The sequence below is a fragment of the Delphinus delphis genome, chromosome X (assembly GCF_949987515.2).
Source record: "Delphinus delphis chromosome X, mDelDel1.2, whole genome shotgun sequence".
Lineage (NCBI taxonomy): Eukaryota > Metazoa > Chordata > Mammalia > Artiodactyla > Delphinidae > Delphinus > Delphinus delphis.
Genome location: NC_082704.1, coordinates 92,194,343 through 92,221,765, shown reverse-complemented (window position 1 = coordinate 92,221,765; position 27,423 = coordinate 92,194,343). Strand labels below are relative to the sequence as shown.

General features: G+C 49.8%; 1 protein-coding gene across 1 annotated transcript in view; it reads left to right on the top strand.

Annotated features, from left to right (window-relative positions):
- ATP6AP2 (ATPase H+ transporting accessory protein 2) overlaps positions 1-27,423 on the top strand; it is a 132,204-nt gene that overhangs the window by 12,910 nt on the left and 91,871 nt on the right. The window contains exons 3-4 of the mRNA XM_060002523.1: positions 3,758-3,840; positions 4,091-4,211. The gene's annotated coding sequence lies outside the window, so the exon portion shown is untranslated. The remainder of the gene's footprint in view (positions 1-3,757; positions 3,841-4,090; positions 4,212-27,423) is intronic.

The following is a 27,423-nucleotide window of genomic DNA, read 5'->3' as shown; positions in this document are numbered from 1 at the left end:
GGTCACATTCTGAAGTACTGGGGGGTTAGGACTTCAACATACAAGCATATCTCGTTTATTGCACTTCGCTTTATGGTACCTCACAGATACTGTGTTTTTTACAAATTGAAGGTTTGTAGCAACCCTCAGTTGAACAGTGCCATTTTTCCAATAGCGTTTGCTCACTTCGTTTCTCTGAGTCGCATTTTGGTAATTCTTGCAATATTTCAAACTTTTTTTACTGTTATCATATTCGTTATGGTGATCTGTGATCAGTGGTCTTGGGTGTTACTATTGTCATTGTTTCGGGGTGCCACGAACCGCACCCATGTAAGATGGTGAACTTAATCGATAAATGTTGTGTGTGCGTTCTGATCTCTCCACTGCCTGGCCATTCCCCCATCTCTCCCCTTCTCCTTGGGCCTCCCTATTCCCAAGACACAACGATATCAAAATTAGGCCAATGAATAACCCTACAGTGGCTTCTAAATGGTCAAGTGAAAGGAAGGGTCGCATGTCTCTGACTTTAAATCAAAAGCTAGAAATGATGAACTTAGGAAGGCACGTCGAAAGCCAAGATAGGCCGGAAGCTAGGCCTCTTGCATGAAACACTTAGCCAAGTTGTGAATACAAAGGCAAAGTTCTTGAAGGAAATCAAAAGTGCTACTCCAGGGAACACACAAATGATAACAAAGCAAACAACCTTATTGCTGATATGGAGAAAGTTCTAGTGGTCTGGATAGAAGCTCAAACCAACCACAACATTGCCTTAAGACGAAGCCTAATCCAGAGCAAGGCCCTAACTCTCTTCAATTCTATGAAGGCTGAGAGGGTGAGAAAGCTGCAGGAGAAAAGTGTGAAGCTAGCAGAGGTTGGTTCACGAGACTGAAGGAGAGAAGCTGTCTCCAGAACGTCAAAGTGCAAGGTGCAGCAACAAGGGCTGATACAGAAGCTGCAGCAAGTTACCCAGAAGATCCAGCTAAGATCATTAATGAAAGTGGTTACACCAAACAACAGATCTTCAGTGTAGGCGAAACAGCCTTCTATTGGAAGAAGCTGCCATGTAGGACTCTCATAGCTAGAGAGGAGAAGTCAGTGCCTGGCTTCAGAGGACAGGGTGACTCTCTTGTTAGGAGCTGATGATGCAGCTGGCAACTTTAAGTTGAAGCCAATGCTCATTTACCGTTCCGAAAATCCTAGGAGCCTAAAGAATTATGCTAAATCTACTCAGCCTCTGCTCTATAAATAGAACAACAAAGCCTGGATAATAGCACATCTGTTTACAACATGGTTTACTGAATATATGGAGCCCACTGTCGAGACCTACTGCTCAGAAAAAAAGATTTGTTTCAAAATATTACAGTGTACCCAAATGCTCTGATGGAGATATGCGGTGAGATTCATGTTGTTTTCATGCCTGCTAACGTAACATCCATTCTGCGACCCATGGATCGAGGAGTCATTTCGACTTTCAAGTCTTATTATTTGGGAAATACATTTCATAAGGCTATAGCTGCCACAGATAGTGATTCCTCTGATGGATCTGGGCAAAGCCAATTGAAAACCTTCTGGAAAGGATTCACCATTCTTGATGCCATTAAGAACTTTCGTGATTTGTGGGAAGAGGTCAAAATATCACATTAACAGGGATTTGGGAGAAGTTGATTCCAACCCTCTTGGATGACACTGGGGCGTTCAAGACTTCAGTGGAGGAAGGAACTGCAGATGTGGTGGAAATAGCAAGAGAACTAGAATTAGAAGTGGAGCCTGAAGATGTGTCTGAGTTGCTGCAATCTCATGATAAAACTGTAACGGATGAAGAGTTGCTTCTTATGGATGAACAAAGGAAGTGGTTTCTAGACATGGAAACTACTCCTGGCAGAGATGCTGTGAAGATTATTGAAATGACAACAAAGGATTTAGAATATTACATAAACTTAGTTGATAAAGCAGCGGCAGGGTTTGAGAGGATTGACTCCAGTTTTTGAAAGAAGTTCTACTGTGGGTAAAATGCTATCAAACAGCATTACATGCTACAGAGAAATCGTTTGTGAAAGGAAGAGTCGATTGACGTGGCAGACTTCATTGTCTCATTTTAAGAAATTGCCACGGACACCCCGACCTTCAGCTACTACCACCCTGATCAGTCAGCAGCCGTCAACATAGAGGCAAGACCCTCCACCAGCAAAAAGGTTACGACTCACAGGAGACTCAGATGCTGGTTTGCGTTTTTTGAGCAATGACGTATTTTTACATTAAGATATGTACATTTTTAAAGACATAGTGCTATTGCACCACTTAACACATTATTGCCCGGGGGATTTTTGCAGAAACTAACGCCTGTGGCCGGCGATTTGTTCTGTAAGTGAATATTGAAACACCCACGTTTGAGTAAATATCAACAACATTTTTGCACTTAATGTATTTATTTGAAACTTTGAACACGTCTTACTGAAGCATTCTAATATTTCGTTAGAGTGTGATAGGCGGTATAGCAGGCACCTCTGTGCAGGGGAACAGAACATCTATTACAAATATACCGTGTTTCACTGTGCTTTCCCCTGGAAGAGCAGACTCTATACTTTCTGGCGGCATTTTTTATTTTAGTCCTGTGGGTATCATTTCCTCTAGAAGATGTTCGTTTATTTTACCTGATGGTCGACAGGGTGGGTCTTTGCAGGGGGCTCTTTCAGAAACACCACAAGAAGGACCAGGTGCGGGACTACCACTACGTTCACCAGGATGGTCAGTTACCCATTTTCTAGCTACTGCTAACAAAAATTGCTTGTAAGACTTTTTATTCTGTGCACTAAGGCTACAATAAATTTTTTTTTTTTTTTTTTGCGGTATACGGGCCTCTCACTGTTGTGGCCTCTCCCGTTGCAGAGCGCAGGCTCCGGACGCGCAGGTTCAGCGGCCATGGCTCACGGGCCCAGCCGCTCCGCGGCATGTGGGATCTTCCCAGACCAGGGCGCGAACCCGTGTCCCCTGCATCGGCAGGCGGACTCTCAACCACTGCGCCACCAGGGAAGCCCAGGCTACAATAAATTTTAAACGCATTGAATACACCACAATTAATCAAATAGAAACCCACTTTCTTATACCATTTTCCAGTTTTCCAGAGGATATTGGAGTTTGCCAGATATTGATCAGATCGATCAGCTCCTTTCATATATTTGTCGTACTCTAATATACAAGTGGGCTTAGTTATCTGATGGCCAGTCCTCCTAACTTTCCTGTAGATGCTGTGGAGGAGTCATGAATAATGTCGCCATGCGGACTAACCTCTTGTCTTTCCACATAAGAAGAATCACTTCTCCCTTCTGTAAGAATGTCATTTCTCCCCTCTGTAGATTTTTAGCTTTCTCCTTTAATTGGTTTGGTAGACCACGACTCTCTCATAGTCCCACAAACTCTGGTTTTATTTTTCAACAATATTTCAGATGTGGACACACTGTTGTAATGATTGTCTTGGTAAATATGGTGCCATGAACCAAGATAAGGTTGTAGGACCGATAATATTGTTTCTTGCAGTTTCTTTCCTTCACCCGTGTAAATCTCAAGGTTGCGTATATATCCAGTTTCACTTTCGCTAAGCACCCTGACCAAAATTCCATATCTTGTAAATTTTCCGGGATTATAGGTTTTGAATCTGAGTCGTCCTCTCCACTTTATCTTTGCCTCCTCAAGTGATAGCCTTGTTTGGGTATATAGATCAGTTGAAATGTGGGTAGAAAATAATCCAGAAGAGGTTTAACTTTTGAAATTCTGTCTGCAGGAAGCGGAGCTTCTGAGTTATCGTTAAAGTGAAGAAATGTCATTATTTGTTTGAACCTTCTTCTCGTCATAATCTTTGGAAAGGTAGGTGTTTCAAGTAAGGGATCAGTCGGCCAATATTCTTTCCAGTGTGACTTTCTTACTTGTCCCATCAAAATTACTAATCCAGGAAACTTCTCCGTGTCACTATTGGTTACATCAGTCCATTTTAAAGCCTTATCATACTTTTTATATGATTTTTCATTGGGTTGGTGACACAAGTTTGTTTGAGAAGCGACCAACTTGAAAAAGCCGTTCCAAAACTTAATTCTGTTGTTTTACTAACACTTTGCAGGTTATTATATTCAATAGTTACACCTGACACACCTGTAAAGTCTTCTAATTTTCGTGAAATGTGAAGTCTTCGAATTTTCAATCCACTCTTCTGTAGAAGCAAAGGAGCATTCTCCAGCACCGTGAGTTTCATTTTCATTTTCCGTATCAGAATCAATCACTAAGGTTTTCTGTCTTTTGTTTGGTCTAATATTCACATTGTCTGAATCAGAACTATATTCTGAAGAACTGTCATCTTCTGAGATGCTAGTATATATGTTGCTCGGACAATCAGAGAAAGTATTGGTATCTGCATAAAATTAACCAGGAAATTTTTCTTCACTCCAAACTTTGCGACGCGTCATTTTTGAAAATTTTACGGTAGTAAACTTGCATTTATAATATACACAAGGTTGGAACAAAAACCTAAAGGAGCAAAATGTGAATGATAGTGAGAATCATAAGTTGTATAATGGACCCTTGATCAATTTTAAGCTCTAACAGCTTCGCATGGTGATGTTAATTGTATCACTCTCTAAAAACGTATTGATATGTCTCCGGTCAATAAGGTTCGGGTAGCAAAAGATGTATTAATACGTCTCCGGTCAATAGATTGTTAATTGACTATAGTATAGTGTAAACGTAACTTTCATATGCAATGGCAAACCAAAAATGGGTGTGACTTGCTTTATTGTAATATTCACTTTATTGCGGTGGTCTAGAGCCAAACCCAAAGTATCTCCGAAGTCTGCCTGTATATTTTGGTGGGGGATACAATTTAGCCAGAGGGGATGACTCCATTCAACACTGTCCTTCCCTGTCCCAACACTGTGTCTGGCTGATGAGGGACTGGTAGCTTCTTCTTTTTCTTTTTAAATTTAATTTTCATTCTATATTGGAGTATAGTTGATTTACAATGTTGTGTTAGTTTCAGGTGTACAGCAAAGTGATTCAGTTATTCATATACATATATCCATTCTTTTTCAGATTCTTTTCCCATATAGGTTATTACAGATTATTGAGTAGAGTTCCCTGTGCTATACAGTAGGTCCTTGTTGGTTAACTATTTTATATATAGTAGTGTGTATATGTTAATCCCAATTCCTAATTTATCCCTCCCCCCCACCTTTGGTAACATAAGTTTGTTTTTGAAATCTGTGAGTCTGTTTCTGTTTTGTAAATAAGTTCGTTTGTATCATTTTTTCAGATTCCACATATAAGTGATATCATGTGATATTTGTCTTTCTCTATCTGACTTACTTCACTTAGTATGGTAATCTCTAGGTCCATCCATGTTGCTGCAAATGGCATTATTTCATTCCTTTTCATGGCTGAATAATATTCCGTTGTATTTATGTACCACATCTTCTTTATCCATTCCTCTGTCAATGGACATTTAGGTTGCTTCCATGTCTTGGCTCTTGTAAATAGTGCTGCAATGAACGTTGGGTGCATGTATCTTTTCGAATTATGGTTTTCCCTGGATATATGCCCAGGAGTGGGATTGCTGGATCATATGGTAGTTCTATTTTTAGTTTTTTTAAGGAACTTCCGTACTGTTCTCCATAATAATTGTACCAATTTACATTCCCACGAACAGTGTAGGAAGGTTCCCTTTTCTCCACGCCGTCTCCGCATTTATTGTTTGTAGACTTTTTGATGATGGCCACTCTGACCAGTGTGAAATGATACCTCATTGTAGTTTTGATTTGCGTTTCTCTAATAATTAGTGATGTTGTGCAGCTTTTCATGTGCTTTTTGGCCATCTGTATGTCTTCTTTGGAGAAATGTCTATTTAGGTTTTCTGCCCATTTTTTTATTGGGTTGTTTGGTTTTTTTTGTTTGTTTGTTTGTTTTGTTTTTTTTGTTTTTTTGATATTGAGCTGCATGAGCTGTTTGTATATTTTGGAGATTAATCCCTTGTTGGTTGCTTCATGTGCAAATATTTTCTCCCATTCTGTGGGTCGTCTTTTTGTTTTGTTTACAGTTTCCTTTGCTGTGCAAAACGTTTTAAGTTTCATTAGGTCCCATTTGTTTATTTTTATTTCCATTTCTCTAGGAGATGGGTCAAAAAGGATCTTGCTGTGATTTATGTTATAGAGTGTTCTGCCTATGTTTTCCTCTAAGAGTTTTATAGTATCTGGTCTTACATTTAGGTCTTTAATCCATTTTGAGTTTATTTTTGTGTATGGCATTAGAGAATGTTCTAGTTTCATTCTTTTAATGTAGCTGTCCAGTTTTCCCAGCACCACTTATTGAAGAGACTGTCTTTTCTCCATTGTATTGTCTTGCCTTCTTTGTCATTGATTAATTGACCATAGGTGTCTGGATTTATTTCTGGGCTTTCTATCCTGTTCCATTGATCTATATGTCTGTTTTTGTGCCAGTACCATACTGTTTTGATGACTGTAGCTTTGTAGTATAGTTGAAGTCAGGGAGCCTGATTCCTCCAGCTTCATTTTTCTTTCTCAGAATTGCTTTGGCTATTCGGGGTCTTTTGTCAGTAACTTGTTAAGCATGTGGGGAGGGGAAAATGGTTGGCCTGAAGGAGAATTAAAGTGTCCCCCAGAGAGAAGGAGGAAAAGCTATGGAAACATCATCATGGCTGCAGGCACAGGCTCAGAAGCCAGGCAGGTTTAGTTCAAATTCTGGTTCCACGCATGGACCCCCACTCTTATTGTATGACCTTGACCAAGTTAAAGTTAGGTTCTTTAAGCCTCTGTGTCCCCATCTCTAAAGTTGGGACTCGACTTCCCACTTCCCAGGGTAGTCCTAGGGCTCAGCTTCGATCGTACATGTGAGGTGTATTTTGCTGGGCTTCATGCCGGACAGCACATAAGACAAGTGAGGAATTATTGTTTGGTCCTGGAAGAGACTCAAGGAGGGCAGAACCGTTCAGTCGGGGTTGTAGTAGCTGTGGAGAGAGCAGTTTTAAAATGATTAACCATTTTTTCAGTGATTTAAGGCATATAGGGGTCTGTTTTTTAAAATGCAAACCCTGTAGAAGGGTTCTAGGTGAAAAGGGCCTCTCCGCAGTATATGCCCTAGGCCTTCAGGCCCACATCCCTAGAATTTTTTTTTGATACACAGATGGGACCACAGCAGATGCTATCTGTCGTACCCACTCACCTCCCCTGGATCACCTCCACCCACTCCCAGAGGCACCTGCAGACATTTCTATCAAAGTTTACCTCTTCCTGTATCTCTCTGTGTCAGGATGATCGCTGGCCAAGGAGATATCTGCTGGAACTTGGGGTTGGCTGGAAGTAAGTGTCCAGGAATGAATGCCCCTCGACCAATGAAGGACTGGAGTTGGTGGATAAATACCCCAGCTTCCTAGCCCCTTGGTGGCATGGTCCTGAGGCGCGTTCCACACAGACCCTTAGAGGGTCCCCACGGGACTGAGCCCCAGATGCCTACAGCAGGAACCCACTCACTGATACAGCCTTTATCGGCATCGCCCCGCCCTGTCTCGCTTCCCTCTTCCTCACTGTGCTTCCTGGATCACCTCCCAAATAATGACATGCACCCAGATTCTTGTCTCAAGGTGTGCTTTGGGGGAAATCCAACGAAGACTGGGACAATACTGTCGCACACTGGTCTGCACGGAACATTCTTCAGCCAGCAGTATGGCTCCCAGACCTTTTCCCATCAGCACATACTGAAGGTCTGTTTATCATTCGAAAGTCTGGGTGCGCCATGTTTAATTTAGCCAGTCCTCTTCCGATGGCCATTTAGGTTGCTTCCAGGTTTGGCCTGTTATGAACAATGCAGCAATGAGCAGCTCCGTGCACGTATCTTTCTGCAAATGGGCAAATCGATCTGAAGGATTACTTTCTAGAAGTCCAATTGCTAGGTCAAAAGCTAAGGGAACAGTTTAGCTCAGGACCCGAGGGTGGAGCTGGAGTTCAAGATTGGAGGTGACAGCAGTAGAGCGGCTCAAGCCTGGGGACACTGTTTGCAGTAAGGAACCAGCCTGCCTGAAGAGGGGCTTCCCTTCTGCTTCCCCTGGAGTCAGTGTTTCCAAGAAGAATCCCACCGTCCGTTTCACCTGCCCACACCCCGCTGCCACGTTCATGCCGTATAGTTGTTTTTCGAGCCAAAGTCTCCATTATTCAGATGAAGAACAACTTGTTTTGAGAGAACGCACTTCTGAGATCTTCCTTCCGGCTGATGAAATTAATTTTGAAGGTAGGAGGAATCGGGGAGGAGGCCAGGAACGAGTCCATAGCACACGCAGGGAGTGTTTTCTATAATTTGGCGACGCTTTCCACTCGTGTACACTTACAGCGTTTGCCTGCTCATAAGCCTGTGCAGAAAACAAATTTTAAAAGCATCAGAATACTTCTTTGTTCTCCTCTCGAGTTATTTTCTGGCTGCTGGCTGCCTACTTGATCTCACCTTAAGATGCAGAGAAAGGTGCCTCAGACCTTGCTCTGGGGACTTGAACTATCAGAGAGATGAGACGTCCAAGGCTGGAAGCGGCAATGGCAACCACTGCTCAGCAGGTCAAGGTTAAGGGCAGAGAGGAGGGAAAGGAGTACTCTTTCCCTGTCTTTTCCTTTTTCTTCTTTCTCTGGTGTTTCCTTTTCATCCTCTTTGTTTCCTTTTGTCATTGGAGGCGGGGAGCAGGGGCAGAGACGACACACACCACACAGCCAGGACTCATGTGGCCTTAGGGGATGTTCTCTCAGCTGCATGGGGACCATCCCACTCCTGGAGCTGTGAGTCATGGGGTCTGGAGAGAGAGGTGGCAAAGGGAGCTGGTCCTTCCTGGCACCCCGGCAGAAGTGGGAAGTTGAATTCTGACCCTGTTGCCGAAGGTGTGCAATTCAAAGGAGGGATGTGGTCAGAAGTGATTGGGAGGGGTGGTGATGCTGAGCGGCGACCTTATTTATTGAGCGCTGACCCCCTGCCAGTCCCGTGTCATCAGACAGCCCACAGTTCTCTTCCTTCATATCCAAGGGAAGCCACTGTGGCTGAAGCGTGGCTGAGGAATCTCAGACGTGCACAGTCTCCAGGTGGCTGCAAATCCCGCCCCTCCCCCAGCTCCTGCTGCCCGTCTTGCGCGCTCCTGACTCCCCCGTTGAGAAGCAGTAGAGTAGCTGGGAACGGGGACCCCGGAGCCGCACGGTCTAGGCTAGAATCCCAGCACTGCCACTGACCAGCTCTGAGACCTTGGACGAGTTACGTAACTGCCCGTGCCCGTTTCCTCCTCTGGTTGCTGTGAGGGTCGGTGTTTGAGAACTGATTCTAACAGTGCCTGACGCATGCCCGGCACTGAGTATAAGAAGTGTTTGTTAAATTAAAGTGGTGGTGTGGCCCCCTGGCCTGTGAAATGTAGCAGCCTTGTACTGAAGGTTTGGAGGTGATGGTGGGCGGTCACAGGACAGTGAAGGATGAGAAGCCACCTAAGGACGGACACACCAAATCTATAGCTACACGTGGAACCGTTTCCTCAGAAAACTAGCTGAGCAGCTCCTTCACGTCAGCAAACCAGAAAAGAGCCACATCGAGGAGGGAAGGACGGGACTTCCCCGGCGGTCCAGTGCTTAGGACTGTGCTTGCAGTGCCGGAGGCCTGGGTTTAATCCCTGGTTCGGGAACTAGGATCCTGCAAGCCATGCTGCACAGCCAGAAAAAAGGAGGGAAGGAAAGGCTGAGACACACTGTCACCATAAACCCCACCCTGGCATGGCGACCCACTATCAGGAGGGAACTCACAAGCCCGGAGCTTCTCCCTGAGGAGTGAAGGGTTTAAACCCCACATCGGGAACCCCAACTTTTAAGACCTGCACCGGAGGTATGAGTCCGCGAAACACCTGGCTTTGAATGTCTATGGGGCGCGCATCCACGAGACCCAAAGGTCCCATAGCAAACCGAGAAAGAGCTCTCAAAGGGCCCATGTGCAGAAGGAACTTCAAAGCGAATGTCCCACAATATCCTGGCTGACTACCCTCATTAGGCATCCATCTCTGGCCTCTGTCACCTAAGCCTCCGAGGGCTGCAGTTTTGCAGTTTACTTCCTCTCCCTTTTGAGACCTTTCTCCCTCCAACTCTCTTGCCCAAGCCTGGAGGAGTCTCCGCCTGCCTGTGGAAAACTCAAATTTCTCATGTCTCTGGTCCCAGAGCAAGTTATCTCCCTGTGTTCCAACTTCTCCATTCTGGGTGCTGGCCTGCTGTGGTCCTTCTTCGTGAAAACGTTGATGTGTTTTCCTGAGCGGAAGCCCCATCCACCCTGGGTCTCCATCCTTAGTGACCTATCCGTGATCTTAGTTAATCTTAATGATGCTGAGTTCTGCGGTTACCCATTTTATAGCTGAGTAGATAATGACCTAAAGAGATTGTCACAGAACCACTTGGTCATGGAGCTAAGGTTCAAACCCAGCTCTGTCTGCCTGCTCCTAACCATATAAGGACCCCGTATTGCCTTCCCATCCCCCAAAAAAACGATTTTAAAGGAGACCAGAATTTCTGTGCCTTACTCTCTGAGTGACCCTAGGTTCCGCTAAAAACACTATTGCTCCTACCACTATGCAAAACAGTATGGCGGTTTCTCAAAAATTAAAAATACAACTACCGGCTGATCCAGCAATTCCACTTCTGGGTATTTATGCAGAAGAGTTGAAAGCAGAGAAGAGAGATTTTTCACACCCATGTTCATAGCAGCATTATTCACGGTAGCCAAGAGGTGGATGCAACCCAAGTGTCCAACAAAGGATGAGTGGATAAACAAAATGTGGTCTGTCCACACAATGGAATATTATTCAGCCTTAGAAAGGAAGGAAATTCTGCCATGTGCCGCTACGTAGATAAACCCTGAGAACGGTATGCTAAATAAAAGAAGCCAATCCCATAAAAACAGACTGTATGATTCCACTTGTATGACGTAGCTTGAATGGTCAAATCCGTAGAGACAGAAAATAGAAGGGTGGTTGCCAGGCACTGGGGAGGAGGAGAAGAGGAGTTATTGTTCAGTGAGAACAGTTTCAGTTTTGCAAGATGCAAAAGTTCTGGAGATCTGTTGCACAACGATGTGAATCTGCACTGTCCCCTTAAAAAATGCTTGGTCAATTTTATATGATGTGGTTTTTACTACAATTGAAAACTCTGAAAAACTAAAAAGAAAATTTTAAAGATGCTTGCTTCTCAAATGCTCGACGTTTAACCCACCCTCTGACCCTGCGTGATTCTTTTGAAATCTCCTTTAAGAGCACAAGTCCTGGACCGATAGATCTGACTCTACTGGGAAATTGCTAAAGCTTGCCCAGGCCATCTCCAGGCAAGATGTTTCTTTACACCTGCTCTGCCCAACTGTGCCGAGTTCGGAGAATCTTAACACGTTGCGGGTGTCAAGACCCTCTTAGAATCTGATAGAAGTTGCCACCCTCTCCCCACCTCCACACCCTGAATGCACACATGCATTGACACCAATCATTTTCCTCATGATTCAGAGGATTCCTTGCTACCCTGGGTCCTCTCCATGGTCTTTGAAGGACCCCAGAATGAGATTCCCTGTGTCTCGCTCACATCACAGCACCTCCCCTGATGGGTTCAAAGATTTCATTGTTAGTCATCTGCCTTCCCTCTCGGTGAAATCAGGGAAAGGGAGAGCTTCTTATAAAAAGGTTGCATGTGGCATCTCATTCTACCAGAACGGTGTTATATTATCTGTGTGATAAGTCACCGTAAGACATCTCTATGTGTACAGAGTTTGTGTGTGTGTGTGTGTGTGTGTGTGTGTGTGTGTGTGTGTGTAAGTATAGCTACTCTAGGGGCAGTTAATTAGCATTTGGAAGAAACTAATCAGGAACCCAGACTCCAGAAGTGGCTACTGAAGTACTTCACATCTCCAGATCTAAATCTACACCAAAAAAAAAAAGAAAAAGGGCTTCCCTGGTGGCGCAGTGGTTGAGAGTCCGCCTGCCGATGCGGGGGACACGGGTTCGTGCCCCGGTCCGGGAAGATCCCACATGCCGTGGAGCCGCTGGGCCCGTGAGCCATGGCTGCTGAGCCTGCACGTCCGGAGCCTGTGCTCCGCAACGGGAGAGGCCACAACAGTGAGAGGCCCGCGTACCGCAAAAAAAAAAAAAGAAAAGAAAAAGAAATAAATTGACACCAGAAAGACCTTTAATTAGCACAGGTATCTTAGAAATATCAAGAAACATGGTTTAAGAACAAGGTCCTACTGTATAACACAGGAAACTATATTCAGTATCTTATAATCAACTATAATGGAAAAGAATCTGAAAAAGAATGGATCTATGTATACGTATAACTGAGTCACCTAGCCGGACATCTGAAACTAACACAACATTGTAAATCAACTATACTTCAATAATAAAAAAAGATTATGGGGGGACTTCCCGGGAGGCGCGATGCTTAAGAATCTGCCTGCCAATGCAGGTGACACGGGTTCAAGCCCTGGTCCGGAGCAACTAAGCCTGTGCACCACAACTACTGAGCCTGTGCTCTAGAGCCCGCGAGCCACAATTACTGAGCCCGCATGCCACAACTACTGAAGCCCATGTGCCTAGAGCCTGTGCTCCGCAGCCAGAGAAGCCACCACGATGAGAAGCCCGTGCACCGCAATGAAGAGTAGCCCCCGCTCGCCGCAACTAGAGAAAACCCACGTGCAGCAATGAAGACCCAACGTGGCCAAAAATGAATGAATGAATGAATGAATGAATGAATTAAAAAGATTACGGGCTCCTGACACCCTCAGCACGGTGCTCTAATCTGGAGTTCCATTTGGCCTCCTACCGTCTTCCCATGTCCAGAGGACTGTGGTGCCTGGTTCCCCCAGAAGTTCGGCTGACGCCACCAAGAGAGTATCACTGCATCTCCGTCAGAAGGACGCTGTGTGCAGAGTGCATATTGGAGCACCTGCAGATGGAGTGGGTGTTACCAAGCCTGCAAGAACAGGTTGTAGCACTGTCCTTGTACCTGCTTCCTAATAATCATCATCTAGCTGGTCAAATTCCACCTGAGGTTTGCTTTCATTCTAACATGCCACCTGGCAGTGGGTGGTGAGGAAGGACAGGTAGGGCCCCAACCGATTTCCCTGGCACCTTTCCTGGCAGCAGGATCAGCTCGGGGACGCCCACCAGCTGTCCAAGTTGGATGAGACTTTGCTGTATTCAGGAATTAAACCGTGCCATTGGGACTCAGTTTCTCCCTCTCTCTCCTCCTGGCCCTGGCTTCATGCTTAGATTCCCTACTGATGGCAAGATGGTGGCAGCATCTCCTCATATGTACTCTGGTTCAAGTTTGGCATGGAAAGTAACGAGGATATTTTCCTGAGAGCTCTAAGGAAAGTCCCCAGAGTGAGTCTGATTACCATTTTGACCTGACTTGCATCAGGTAACCATCCCTGCCTGATCCAATCACTGATGCTGGGGAAAAGATGTTCTGATAGGCTGGGCATGAGTCACATACCACTCCAGGCAGGGGTGTCAGCTCCCCCAGAACCCCATGGCTTGAGAGTAGTTAGGGGTGAGTGGTGGATGAAAAGCTGCCCACAACTTCTTTGCCACTCCTCTCATTGAGAGGTAGAGTCCATTTCCCCTCCCCTTGAATCTAGACCAGCCTTACGCCTTGTTTTGACCCCAAACATATGGTAGACGTGACACTGTGTAAATTTCAAGGCTGGGCCTTACGAGATCTGTGGATTCTGCTTTCGCTTGCTTGGAACACACCCTCACAGAATGCTGTGAGGAAGCCCAGGCAGCCATGTGGAGAGGCCCACGTGGGGGAGAATCTTGGAGCCCTGGCCAGTATCCCCAGCTGATCTCCCTGCCAGCACCCAGCACTACCTGCCAGCTGTGTGGGTGGAGCCATCTTGGACGGTCCAGACCAGCTGGGCCTCCAGACACCACAAGGAGCAGAAGAACCACCCAGCTGAGCCTAGTCCACTCACAGAACCATGAGAAATAATGGTTATTGTTTGAAGTCATGAAGTTTGGGAAGAGTTTGTTACACAGCCATTGACAGCTGATACAGAGTGGCCCCCCAGTTGAAAATCAGAAGGTTTTCCTGGAAATTAAGTGAGCGAATACTAGATGGACAACAAACAGGAGTCCACCACAACCATCTACTCTGTGTAGTCAGCTCTGCCTGGCCCTTGATGGACTGAAGAAAACACGGAATTTCCCATAGCAGCGTTCCAGTGTCTGCTCACCAGTTTTGTCAGTGTCCAGAGGCAGTTGCTGCAGCAGCTGGGGAAGCTTCCTGATTGCAAACTCACAGCTCCAGCAGTGGATTTTTTTTTTTTTTGTGGTACGCGGGCCTCTCACTGTTGCGGCCTCTCCCGTTGCGGAGCACAGGCTCCGGACACGCAGGCTCAGCGGCCATGGCTCATGGGCCCAGCCGCTCCACGGCATGTGGGATCTTCCCGGACCGGGGCACGAACCCGTGTCCCCCACATCGGCAGGCGGACTCTCAACCACTGTGCCACCAGGGAAGCCCAGCAGCAATGGATTTTTAAATACAGCTGCTCCATTGGTGGCTCCCCTGGCAGGTCAGGATTGCAGGATTCTGGGAGTCATTTCTGGAGACCCAGCCTAGAGTTTTCACAACAGCCCTTCTGTAATGGGTTGGATGGTGGCCTCGCAGAAGCTCTGTCCACGTCCTAATGCCTAGAACCTGTACATGGGACCTGATTTGGCAAAAGCGGCTTTATAGATGTAATTAAGTTAAAGATCTTGAGATGATATCATCCTGGATTACCTAGGTGGGCCCTAAACCCAATGATACATGTCCTTATAACAGAGAGAGGAGGAGAAAACAGAGGAGAAGAGGGCCGTGCGAAGACAGAGGCGGGAGTGATACAGCTACAAAGAATGCTGACAGCCACCAGAAGCTGAAAGAGGCAAAGGATTCTTCCCTAGAGCCTCCAGAGGGAGCGTGACCTGACCTTGATTTCAGACGTCTGGCTTCCAGAATAGTGAGAGGACCCACTTCTCTTGTTTTAAGCCACCCAGGTTGTGGTCGTTTGTTATGATGGCTTCAGGGAACGAATACACCTTCCAATGATTTTGTAAAAGCACCGGCTTCCCTGTATTAAATCCCTTTCTGCATAAAATACCTCGAGCAGTTTCTGTTCCTTGCACTGAACCCTGAGTGGTACAACTCCTTTCCCATCCTGTCAATGGAAGACCAAGCAAGCCAGAATGCATATGGTGAATAGGCCCCAGGGACATACTTAGGTTTGAGGCTTATAACATGGTACCATCCATGGTTCTGCCGGCAACCTCACAGGCAGGTATAGTTTTGGGGCAGAGTTCACCTCTGCCAGGAGCCCAGAACCTTCGCAGTCTGGGAATACGGAACCAGGCGGGACCCAGGGATGCCCGCCTCTCTTTCCTTTACCCCACGGAGTCCAAAAAGAGCTGGAAGCCACCACAGCAGGACGGAGAGTCTCTACCCGAATGTCGATAAGAGGCTCCATCCACGGTCACTTCCTAAAGAACAGGCGGTCTTGGTCTGCTCTCTTTCTCCATACCGCAGCTCTACGTTTCAGCAAGAAGATGTGGGTGACTCTGAATCTGTGTCTGTGTTTCTGTGTGTACACGTGTATGCATTTCTGTGAGCTTTCTGTGTTTGGTGTTTGGATGTGTGCATGTATTTGTGTGTGCATATATATAGGTATGCGTGTGTATTGTATGTGTGTGTGTATTTATGTGTGTGGAGGGGGGAGTCGGGAGAAGTAGTGCCCGTGATAACTGTTAACACCGTACACTTGGGAGGCCGGAGGTGGCCTCTTGCTGCTCCTTGCCACGGTGCTGTTAAAATGACATTGCTGTGGAAAAATCCTTTCGTTCTGCAAGCGTAACCGCGAAAACCAGGATGGGCGAATTCTGCTCCATGGGAACTCATGGCATCTGCTTCATCCATGGAGCTCCTAAGCCAGAGCGCTGCAGCCCCTCGTGGCCATTGTGTTGGGGATCAAAATAAAAACCATGGAATTCTCTGCCGGTAAAAGTGACATCACCACGATGCTTCTCGGTACATTCTCTGTGGCGCCTGTGTTGCTGGTTATTAAGTTCACATTTTGCACCTGGAGCTGTTCTAGCCACTGGCTGGACTGAGAGAAGTCCATCCCCATCCGGGCCTCTAGGAAGCTCTTGACGTGATGTGGTACCATCGACACTGGGTGAGGCAGGGGACATGGAAGATGCCGGTGACTCAAGCAGCTCTGTCCCTCCTGCCTTGAGCCCAGGTCTTTGGAAATGGGGCTTCCCGACCAAGCCCCCACCTTGGACGTGGGCTCCCGCACGGAATTCGGCTTCCATGCTGCCTGCTTCGTCCTCTGTCTGCTATCGGAGGGGCCCTGTGATTTCCGCATGACTTCAGAATCCTGACTCTGAACGCCCCTCATGGGGTCTGGGGCCCGGCTGCCCCCCACCCTTCTGCATCCCCAGTGGCACAGTCCGTCGGCCAGGCCGCGCCGGGCCCCTGCCCAGCTGGCTATCCCAGTATTTGTCGCTGCTGCTGCCGCCGAGACTGAAGCGTCTAGAGCTTGGGGCCTGGCCACGCTCGCCATCCCATCTGTATAGTCCCCAGCCCTGGTTCTGACAGCTGCTTTGGCAAAAGGCCCATATCAAACTTCAGCCTTCAGATCTCTTCAAATCCCCGCCCACTAGCTGGGGTGCTCCCAAGAGGGCAGTGTTACCCGGAAACCATCGCCACCGTGCCAAGCATCGCCCAGGGCTAAGTGAGCGCCGTGACCCTGGGGCTCAGCCAGCCGATGCAGCAAAGCCAGCCTTTCCAAGTGGGTTCAGAGGAGCGAAAGGCAAGGAACAGAAGCCGAGGGGAGGGCCGGGGGCTGAGGAAGGTGGGAGGGGGACACCCTCAAGAACCTCACTCTTGCAGGAGAGGATAATCAGCGGCAGTGCTATTAGTTTTTGAGCGCTCACTGTGTACTAAGTGCTAGATGTGCATATTCGCACCAAACCTCACGACAACATGAATTATTCCTGCCCGTTAAGGCCACCACGACGGATGCTCTGCTATGGATTTCTCAGACCTGTTGCTGGCCAAGGTCCTCTGGCCGAGTCTGGATGAGTCTGGAGCTTGGGGACAGACACAACTGGTTCCGTCCCTCCTCCCCACCCGGCTCTGTCTCCGCTCGGGGGCGCCTGGGCTCTGGCCCCCGTTCCCCTCCCTCCTTGAGGCTCAGAGCATGATGGTTGCCATCAGGGCCAGGGCTCGAGCAGCCTCTGTGCTGATTCCTCTGTCATTCATCACACAGGGCTCTCTTGGATGTCTGCGTTGAGAAACAAATGTTTTCCCCCTTTAGTAAATCACGCGAAACATCACACATGGGGACAGCTGGTTAGAACACAAGCTACTACTTTCCTACAAGGTGAGGACCCTGAAGACACAAAACGTATGCAGGGCCGTGCACGGGCAGTGCCCGCCTGCCAGCTCAGCATTTCCTGGCTTCCCTCCCCACGCCCCTCTACCTTGGGCTCCAAGCCAGCTGGGCACCGTGTCTCCCTCCTCAGCCCTTGAGGAAACAAGGTCATCTTTCTGGTTGGTTACCCAGCTCCTCCAGGTGCCTCCCCAGTATCTCGGCTTGATTGGCTTCTCCTCTCTGGTTCTCGAAACCAGAAATCTCCCCAACATGGCTCCTGCATCAGAGCTGGGAAGTAGGGGGACAGTGGTGTATAAAGCAGTGTTGGGCTGTAGACTAATCGTGCTATTGGACCCTTTTTTTTTTAAATTTTTTTGCGGTACGCGGGCCTCTCACTGTTGTGGCCTCTCCCGTTGCGGAGCACAGGCTCCGGACGCACAGGCTCAGCGGCCATGGCTCACGGGCCCAGCCGCTCTGCGGCATGTGGGATCCTCCCGGACCGGGGCACGAAGAACCCGTGCCCCCTGCATCGGCAGGCGGACTCTCAACCACTGCGCCACCAGGGAAGCCCTATTGGACTCTTTTTATAGCCTCTGCTCTCTGGGTTGCTCTTTCTCCTCTCTGTCTTCAAGCTCCTAGACCCAGGCTCCCAACTTTCAAAAGCTGCTCTTACGAATACATTTTGTGTCAGTCATTTATACCTTAGTATGAAGTTAACAGCGAAGTAATTCTCTCTCAGGAGGATTTGCATTTGAATCTTTCTGGATGGAAATCATTCTGCAATGAGAGATTTGTCCCCATTAAAGGGATTTTTGATTCATAATCTCATAAGGCAGAGAGAGAGGCATGGGTGAGGGGGCGGGGCATGATGCTTCTGCAGACTGAGAATCCTACAACTTCGTCCCCCTGTCCTGTTTCCAAACTGTCTAGCTTATGTCGACTTCTTCCCTCCATGCTCTCTTACTCTCTCCCAGCTTAAATTGATCCTGGGGTTTGAGAGGTTTTGTTGACTCACCTTTGTGATTCGTGTAAGAATCGTAAGATTTCAGGTCTGGTGGGAACTTGGAGGTCAAATCATGCAAGTCTGTAGATGAAGAAACAGAAACTCAGGCTGAGGGAGAAGTGAGATGCCCGAGATCCCGCAGCAAGTTATAGCAAAGCCGGGACCAGGCCCCGGATTCCCTGGCTCCTAGCAATGTCCTTTGTACCAAGACCCAGAAATAACTCAGCCAGACGCTGGTGCTCTTTGCACAGTGAAGTCCAGGCAGAAGCTGTCTGCTTTGCTGAACCACAGAGCATGTACCAGGGGTCTGGCCCTTCCAGGGTTAATGACACAGGCAGCCTTTGTGTGGCTTGGGAGGAATGTTCCTAGAGGAATTCGGTCTAGAAGAGGAGGCCCAGGGAGCTCTCCTTATGGCTGCAGGGTCGAGCAGAGCTCACTGTTTCCACCGTCCAGACAAACACTTCTCCTCAATTTTACAACAGAGGGCTTTAGCTTTGTTTTCCAAGCAGCCCAGAGCCCTTCATGCTTCCAAAACAGAGCCACCGTTGGCTGTACCCACCAGGCCGGCCTTCTTAGTTACTTCCTCCTCACCAGCCAGCACAAGGCCCCCTCATCTATTTGAGATCAGCCTTGGCCTAAATTTGCTTGGAATTGATCTCAGAAGTACAGGCCAAAGGCAGAGGACCAGAATCAGTATGTGATCTAGTGGATTAGCAGACACTGGCAACAGGCAACCTGAGTTCAGATCTCCCCTCTGCCACCTCCCAGCTCTGTGCCTTTGGGCTGTTTGCTTAGGCTCTCCGTGCCTCAGAATCCTCCTTTGTCATTGACGTTCTGGCACGGAAACCACTTAGAATTTAAACGCTTAGAACGGTGCCTGCACATAGTAAGTGCTCATTTAAAGCGACCCGACCCGTAATGTCTTTGGTTCCTCCCCTCAGAACCTCCCAGATGTCTCTCCCCCGAAACTAAGCACTCCGAGCTTTGGTTTAAAGGGGTTGGGGGGTACGTTAAAAGGAACCTGTGTGGAAATTTCTGAGATTTATCTGAAAAATTGAAATGTACTGGCCATACTCATTTCATCTTGACATCGGGCTAGGCCAAACCAAGAAAATTAATAAGATGAACAAGTCCTGCTGTGATATAGAGAGAGAGAGAGAGAGAGAGAGAGAGAGAGAGAGAGAGAGACAGACACAGACACAGAGAGAGAGAGAGACACGGAGAGAGGGAGAGACACGGAGAGAGGGAGGGAAAGGGAGAGCAGAAGCAGGTGGAGTGCAGGGTTCTCCCCTGCCCTGCCCCCCTTGAAATTAGCATTATTCTACATCAGGTCATTGTTCCATAATTGTTTGTTTTGTTTTGTTTGACATGGTCTTTGTTTCTAATGCACAGGTTAGTGCTGAGAAACCAAATAATGAGGAAAAGGAGGCTTAACGCCCTGGGGGAGCCAATGCTACATAAATGTTTTAACTTTCAAAGGAACTTGAATTCTGTGCACACACTGCCTTCATTCTCACCCCTTAGCCTGTGCGGCACTACATCTGGGTAGCTCTGAGCTGGCCACCAGCGTGGCCCAGAAACATCACCTCTTCCCCTTCTGCAGGCTGGGTATTGATTCTCAGGGATGGCTGGGGAACCGCTGTGCAGAAGCTGCTGTCCGGGCTGCTCTGAGAGCCCCAGTGGCCACAGTTTGGTGTTTATGGGCTCAGGGCAGATTGAGCAGCCAGCTGTCTGCAGCAAGAAAGTCCCTTGGCCGAAAAATATATCCCCTACTGTCCTGCGGTAGATGCCTGAAATTCCACCATTAGCAATGCATTCCTTTGGGTATGCCACACCATTCTCGGGCCACAATTTTCACGTAAAAATGCCCCTCGGGGGAGTAACACGTGAAGATCCTGACACTTAGATGAAAGAGTGTTTCAGATCCTTCCTGAGAGAGGAGGTGAACATTGGCCATCTTGCTGGTGGGGGAGTGGCTGGGGGCAGGGCAGAAGGAGTATGGAAGAAGGGGTGGGTCATGGAGCACTGAGGGCCAACTTGGACCACTGGGCCATTGTAACACTTTAAAAACGCGACCTTAAAGTCTTTGACACTCCTTCCAGTGAGAGGTGGGGTTTATGGCCTCTCCCCTTGAACCTGGGTGGATTTGTGACTGCTGAAGCACCCGATGTCACCTCTGAGGCTTTTGGTCATAAAAGGCCACATAACTTTCTCCTGGTTCTCTGGAACATTCGCTTTTGGAACCCGGGATCCTCAGGTGAGAAGTCCGACTACTCTGAGACTTGATGCTGGAAAGCTCACTCTGAGACCGACCTGCTAACCAGCCCTGCCAAGGTTCTAGATATGTGAGGGAAACTTCTAGAACCATCCATCTTGCCAGCTGAACGCCACCGAGAGACCTCCCTCAGGGCCTCCAGAAGCAGAAGAGTTGTGCAATCAGACCCCACCCAAATTCCTGACCTATGAAATTGTACAATATAAGGAATCGGTTGTTTTTAGCCACTCGGGACTGCAGTAGTTTCTTCTGCAGAAGGAGCTAACAGGGCAGCCATGTTCCAGGAACTGGCCTGACAAGAGTCAGTGTCACAGACGGCTGATATAGATGCTTCTGGGAATTGGCGCCGGTAGGGGTGGAGCTGGACTCACCCATAGAACAGCCTGCTCCATCAGAAATCAACTACCTCAAGTCCCTGAAAATAATGCCGAGCCCACACTTGAGGCCTGAACCTTCTGGCCCACAACAGGCCATTATCTGCTGGAGCACAGAACCCTCTGCAGATCCAGGCTTGGGAGCAGAAGACTTCGGGGAGTCCTTCTCGCCCTCCTTTACAGACAAGGACATGGACCTTCCAAGATTAGAGGCAACCTGCAGCTCCCCTGGGGTCCGTGACGGGACCTGCTGTCTGGCTCCTTAGACCCCTAGGGGAACAGTGTGAGGTTTGGTGGGAAGAGCATAGGCGTGGGCTCAGAAGCCAGAAAGGCCTGGGTTTGAGACCTGGCTTCTTCACCTCTTGGCACACACAGGAGTCAGGCCTCTTATTTGCAAAATCAGCAGGTTGGGTTTCCAGCCCCAGGGTTTTCCATTTCTGACCTGGGCGACCTCTGGAACAGAGCTGTGGGCTAGGGCTAGGACAGGAACTAAAGTAAAGCCATCGAAAGTCCTGCAAACCAACCACAGCCAATCCTGGTGGCGGCCCCTTGGGATCTGTCCTCCAGATGCCCAAGGACCGTGCATCCGGGGCGGGCCTCTTGAATAAGGCGTCCAGGGATTCCAGATCCCTGACTTCATCTAGAAGAGGGTGAAGGGATGGAGGGAGCAAGGGGCCTGAGCCATAGAGAAGGCTCTGTGTCCCCAGCCCGCTAACCACCACGGGCCACGGGGTTCAACACGCTTGCCTCGGAGTCCCGCATCTCAGGGCCAGGAGCTGAGTAATTATCTTCTAACTCCTGCGGGTGCCTGCTGAGAGCTTGGCGCTCCGGCGGAGGTCCCCGTGCGCACAGAGGACCCTGCTGGTGCGCACAGAAACTGGGAGTGCCAGCGCCGTTGGGGGCCGCCGCTGCGCCTGCTGCAGGCTCTGTCCCTTCAGACCTGTCCTCGGCCTTCCCTGGGGGCTCTTTACTCGCACGTGATCAGCTGAGGATTTACTTGGCGCAGTTGCAACATCCATCTCTCAAGAACCTCAGATGGAGCAAAAGTCGCCATAATCCCGAGATTCTCCCTCTGAGTTCCTGAGAGGAAAGGAATCAACCTCCCTGCCTTGGAGACTACAGAAACAGCTTCAGAGAGGGGCAGACTGATCCACCCTCCGGTGTTGGGGGCAGGACTCCCCTTCCCGCCCCACTCCCCGTTCTGTTCTGGCCCTTAGAGGACGCAGGAGGCCCTGGCCGTACCCATGCTCTCTCTCAGCCCCTGGGCGCCCCAGCGCCCGAGGGTGGGCCTGGCACGGCCTCTGCCTTCGTGCTGGCGCGCCCCGGGCCTCACCTCGCTTTGCTAAGCCTCCACGCTCTGTCGAGTCGGGCCCAGCTGTCGCTGCTGTGGCCAAGCCTTGACACGGAGCGGAGCGCTGAGGTTTGTTTTTATTTTCCGTTTCCAAGGCTCCTTCTCTCCCAGGAGCAGGAGGTGCTGGGGAAGCTGTAATTTGCTAAACAGGCATTAATCTTCACATCAATCCCGAGAGGCAGGTAGAGCTTCTCAGTCAAAACACACAGGGTTGTGATTAGACGTGGCTGGCAGGGTAATGCGCAGAGATTTGCACCTCCCCGGCCCAGCCCCGGCTTCCCCCACCTGGCAGCTGGCGACCTCGCCCCTGGGCTGTGGCCCACAGAGAATGTCGTCTTCGCAGAAGGGCAGGAGAGCCAGGCGTCAAGACCATTTCACTGGGGCCCGGCCCCTCAGTCTTTCTCCACCCCTCCCCTCTTGGACAGGGTCTAGAAAAAGCGGCATGGCCTTGGAGGAAGGCAGACCTGGGTGTGAATCTTTGCTCTGTCACTGTTTTCCATTCAACAAATATTAATGAGCCCCTGTAATGTTCCTGGCACTTTGGGGTTCTGGGAATACATTGATAAATGTTGGGGTTTCAGGAGGGTCAATTAATAACACTCCTTCCTTCTCGTCCCGGCCAGTTGAGAAATAGACGTAGAAGTCCAAAAGGCGGAGTTCAGAATGTTCTTTATTACAGAGAAGGCTGTACTGGCACTTGGGGCTTGAGATCTGTCCCAGTTGTCTTGCTGACACTGGCCCCAGCATTGATCTGACCCGCTCAGCCACGGGAAGGGCTAAGGCCCACAGGGAGCAGAGATGATGTACTCCTCTGGGTGGGCTGTGGTCCAAATGGGACCCACAAGGTGCTGAGACCCCCGGGGCCTGGATTCTTTGCTCCAACTCATCAAGTAAGTCACTCGCTTTGTTGGGGTCCCCCGAAGGTAGCCCCTGAGATGAGGATGTGAGTGCATGGGGGGGGTATTTGGAAGGGGCCGCCAGGGAAAATGGGGCGGGCATGTGGCCACGGGCCAAGAGTCACAGAGCCTGGCGTGTGCTACGTTCTCAGGAAATGATCATTCTGTTCCTCCCTCATGCTGCAGGCAGGAACGGGTGACCCTAGGATGTGGCAGTCTGGCTGCCTCACCATCCTGCTGCTTGGGGAGGTGGGGCGGGGACAGGGGATATTAATGGCCATGGAGATGGGAGCACCTGGACTCCCCTGCCCCTGACCAACAGTGACAGGGCAAAGATGAGGGTGGAAAGGACAAAGGTGGGGTCACTGGCGGGGAGCCGCAGCCCCTGCCTGTGACTCGAGGGGGAAATACGATTACTAAATGATTCTCAAGGACTCCGTGCTCCATGATCTTCCCTCTAGTTCCTAGGTCTGGACTTCTGTGACCCCAAACTGCTCTTCCCTTAGTGCCAGAGACGCCACAGCGAAGATGGGCACACACGTGCACACACAGGTATACATGAATACAGACACGCACAAACATATACGCGCATACACATGCGTGCACACTCAACACACGCACAAATTATCCACATTCACAAATACACGTGTTCTCATATATACAATGTAGGCAACACACACGCACACACACACACACACGCACGCACGCATATTCATTCACCCGCACATACTTTTTCTGCTGGTTTCTGTGATCCCATCGGGCAGGAAAGGTCTTAAAGGGCAGCCCTGGGGACGTGACCTCTTCAACAGGAATCGGCCTCGGTCGTTGTGACCGTCTGTACCCTCCCTTCTCCCTCCCAGCCCCCAAGAACTAGTCAGGAGGAGGGCCCGGCGCTGGCTTCAGCCATTTCTCCCACAAACTCGCAGATCCGGAGGTGTCCAAAGTGAGGGCCTCTTCCCTGGAGCATGACCTGGCGGCCCAGCCGCTGTGTCAGGGGCTCCCCCATTTGAGGGAAAAGTGAGAGCAAGGCTCAGGGCCAGGCCTTTGCTGGGCGGGACTGGTGTTCTGGGCTCCAGGCCAGTGCTCACCCACCAGCCCCGCATGTCTGCAGAGCACACTCGGAGGCCAACGTGTCTGTCCACCAGACCAGGGCCACTGCCTGTCCCTGCTACTGGACAGGGGCCGTGGCTTCAGCACAGGCAAACCGTGCTAGGCACACTCCCACCTTATCCAATGGGTAGGTCAGCCTGGCACAGAAAGGCCCTCTGGCCCTCATGGCCAGTTTGGCTTTAGCCAAGAAAAGGGCATTTCTGGGGGCTGGCGGTTCTGTGGACGGCCGAAGGTCAAAGGGAGAGAGATTGTGGTCATTGAGAGAAAGGGCGCGGGGCAAAGGAGCTGTTGCTTTTCGAACCACGGACACTGGTGTCTCATCCTAAGTGAGCAGGGAGGGGGCCACCTTTTTCTAGATCCGACTATTTTAGGTTTCCTCTCCTTGAGTGGCTGCAGTGGGAGCTCCCTGTGTTTTTCAGGCTGGCAGCGGGTGAAGCAGAGATGGAGTCTAGAACATGCCAGATTGGTCCACGTCGGGGGTAATGTTCATCAGCCCGGCAGGAGGGGAAGCCACCCAGCCTGGGCGCTGGCCCAATAACCAGCTACCTCCCAGGGCAAGGGGTCTGCTCTATTTGCTTGCATTAATCTCAACCCCCAGAGAAGCCTCCCCATCCATTAAAACGAACTTACAATCTGGGGACTAACCTCTAGTTAGAAACAAGCTCAAAGCTTTCTCAGTTCTGCTCGTAACTCCCATCATCAAAAAGCCCGCCAAGGGAATGGAAAGAAAACTTAGTTTTGCTGGCGAGGCATTGTTCTAGGCTGGGAGTCAGCCCGACAGTAAACCACGGCCACCTGAGACGTGAGGTCCACACGGTCCCCCAGTGGTCCCTGGTAGAATTGCACCCCAGCTGCCCCAGCGGGGACCTGCCCAATGGCGTTTCCTTTATTGGCTGTGCCCCATCCCCGGCCCATGGCCTGTGGTCAGCCAGGAAGCTCTGCTTCCGGGGACTGGCTGTTGGCTGGAGCAAAGGGCTACCTGCACCATGGCTCTGGTCCTCCAGCAGGCTGGCTTGGGCTCCATCACGTGGCGGCCAAAGATTCCAAGGGCAGCAAGTGGACAGGCACCACCGTGCAAGTGCTTTTTAAGCCTTGGCTTACCGTACTGTTTGTGACTTGCCACACCAAGTCAATATCCAAGTTCAAGGTCGGTGTGGGAGGGCACTACCGAAGGGCAGGGAAGAATTTGGGGCCAATCTTGCAATCTGCCCATCACAGGCAGGGGGCGCCACCCAGCCTAGCGAGGAGGGTCTACTGGCATAGTCTTCCCCGGGCCACGGCCCCTTAGCTTGCTGTGCATTTATGGCGGCCGGAGCTGTGTCGGACTTATATCCCCAGCCCCAGATCAGAGCACCGGGCCAGAGTGTAGAAGAGGCTTGTCGAGTGCGTGGTCGGATATTGAATGCACGTTGCTTCTGGCGGCCAGGGGGCCAGCAAGAACACTTCAGCCGCATCCCACCTCTCCAAAGCCCTCTGTGGCCTGGGGTCCTCATTGGGTGTCCTTGTTCCAGACCAGGGACAGCTAGGGCTCGTGCCGACAGATGATTACTTCCACCTCTCTCTTGTGAAAAATGGCCCATGTTTAAGGATTCATAAAACTTAGAGAATGCATCACTGAGCCTATAATGCCGTGAGAGCTCCATGTAGGGAACGACTTAAAAAGAAGATTCATCAAACTAATTACCTCTCCCCCCGCCCCCACCCCCACCCCGCCCCTGTTTCCGCTTGGCCTGCTCAGAAAGATGTACAACCTCATCGGCTGGGCTGCTTCGAAGCCAAACTCCCGGGCCTGCTTGTGTGGGAGGGACAGTGAAAAACCCTAGCCTCAATCTTTCTCCGGCTTTCTGGGCAGACAAGAGTTTTCCCTGCTGATTCATCTATTCCAGAAGCAAGGCCAGGACGCCTAAGGAGTGAGGGGAGGGATGGAGGGGGGGGGATACTGAGAGCAGAGCAGAAAGGCTCTCTGTCATCCATCTCTCTGAGGCAGATTCTACACATCCCTGTATGATGCCTCCTGCCGTGTCCCCTGGGCCACCTCTGGGTTCGCCCGCCACCATGGTGGACAGTGCCTGAGCCTGCCGACTGCTTCCCACCTCAAGTACCTACCTCTCCCTCTCTGCCTCCCTGACTGGGGCTTCCTGTGGAGGCTCGGGAGCTTGGTAGAGGGCAAGCCTCAGATGCCTCCTGCCGTGTCCCCTGGGCCACCTCTGGGTTCACCCGCCGCCATGGTGGACAGTGCCTGAGCCTGCCGACTGCTTCCCACCTCAAGTACCTACCTCTCCCTCTCTGCCTCCCTGACTGGGGCTTCCTGTGGAGGCTCGGGAGCTTGGTAAAGGGCAAGCCTCAGTGCTGGGGTTTGACACCACCAGAGGCAACCCCAGCCAGTGGGGAAGGAGAGTCTGTGGATAAGTACCCCAGCTTCACAGCTGTAGTGGGCTGAATGGTGGCTCCCAAAAGGTATGTCCACCCCGAACCTCTGAACGTGAGCTTCTTTGGGAAAAGGGTTTGTAGACGTAATCAAGTTAAGGATCCCGAGATGAGATGATTATCCAAGTGGACCCTAAATTCAATGACAAATGTCCTTAGAAGAGAAGTGACAGGGAGAAAACACACAGAGGAGAAGGTGACGTGAAAACAGAGGCAGAGATTGAAGTGATGCGTCCACAAGCCAAGGAAAACCAGGGAGTGTCAATAGTCACCAGAAGCTTGAAAAGAGGCCTGGGATGGATTCTCCCTCAAAGTCTCCAGGAGGAAGTGACCCTGCCGACACCTTTATTTCAGACTTCCAGGCTTCATAAGTGTGAGGCGATACATTTCTGTTGTTGTAAGCCACCCAGTTTGTGGTACTTTGTTACAGCAGCCCTAGGACACTAATACAGATGCCCTCAGTGGGGTGGTTCTGAGATGTGTTCAAAACAGTTCCTAAGAGGGTCCCCAGTGGGATAGCACTCATCGATACTCCCTTATCAGCTTTTTAATCCGTCCCTGTC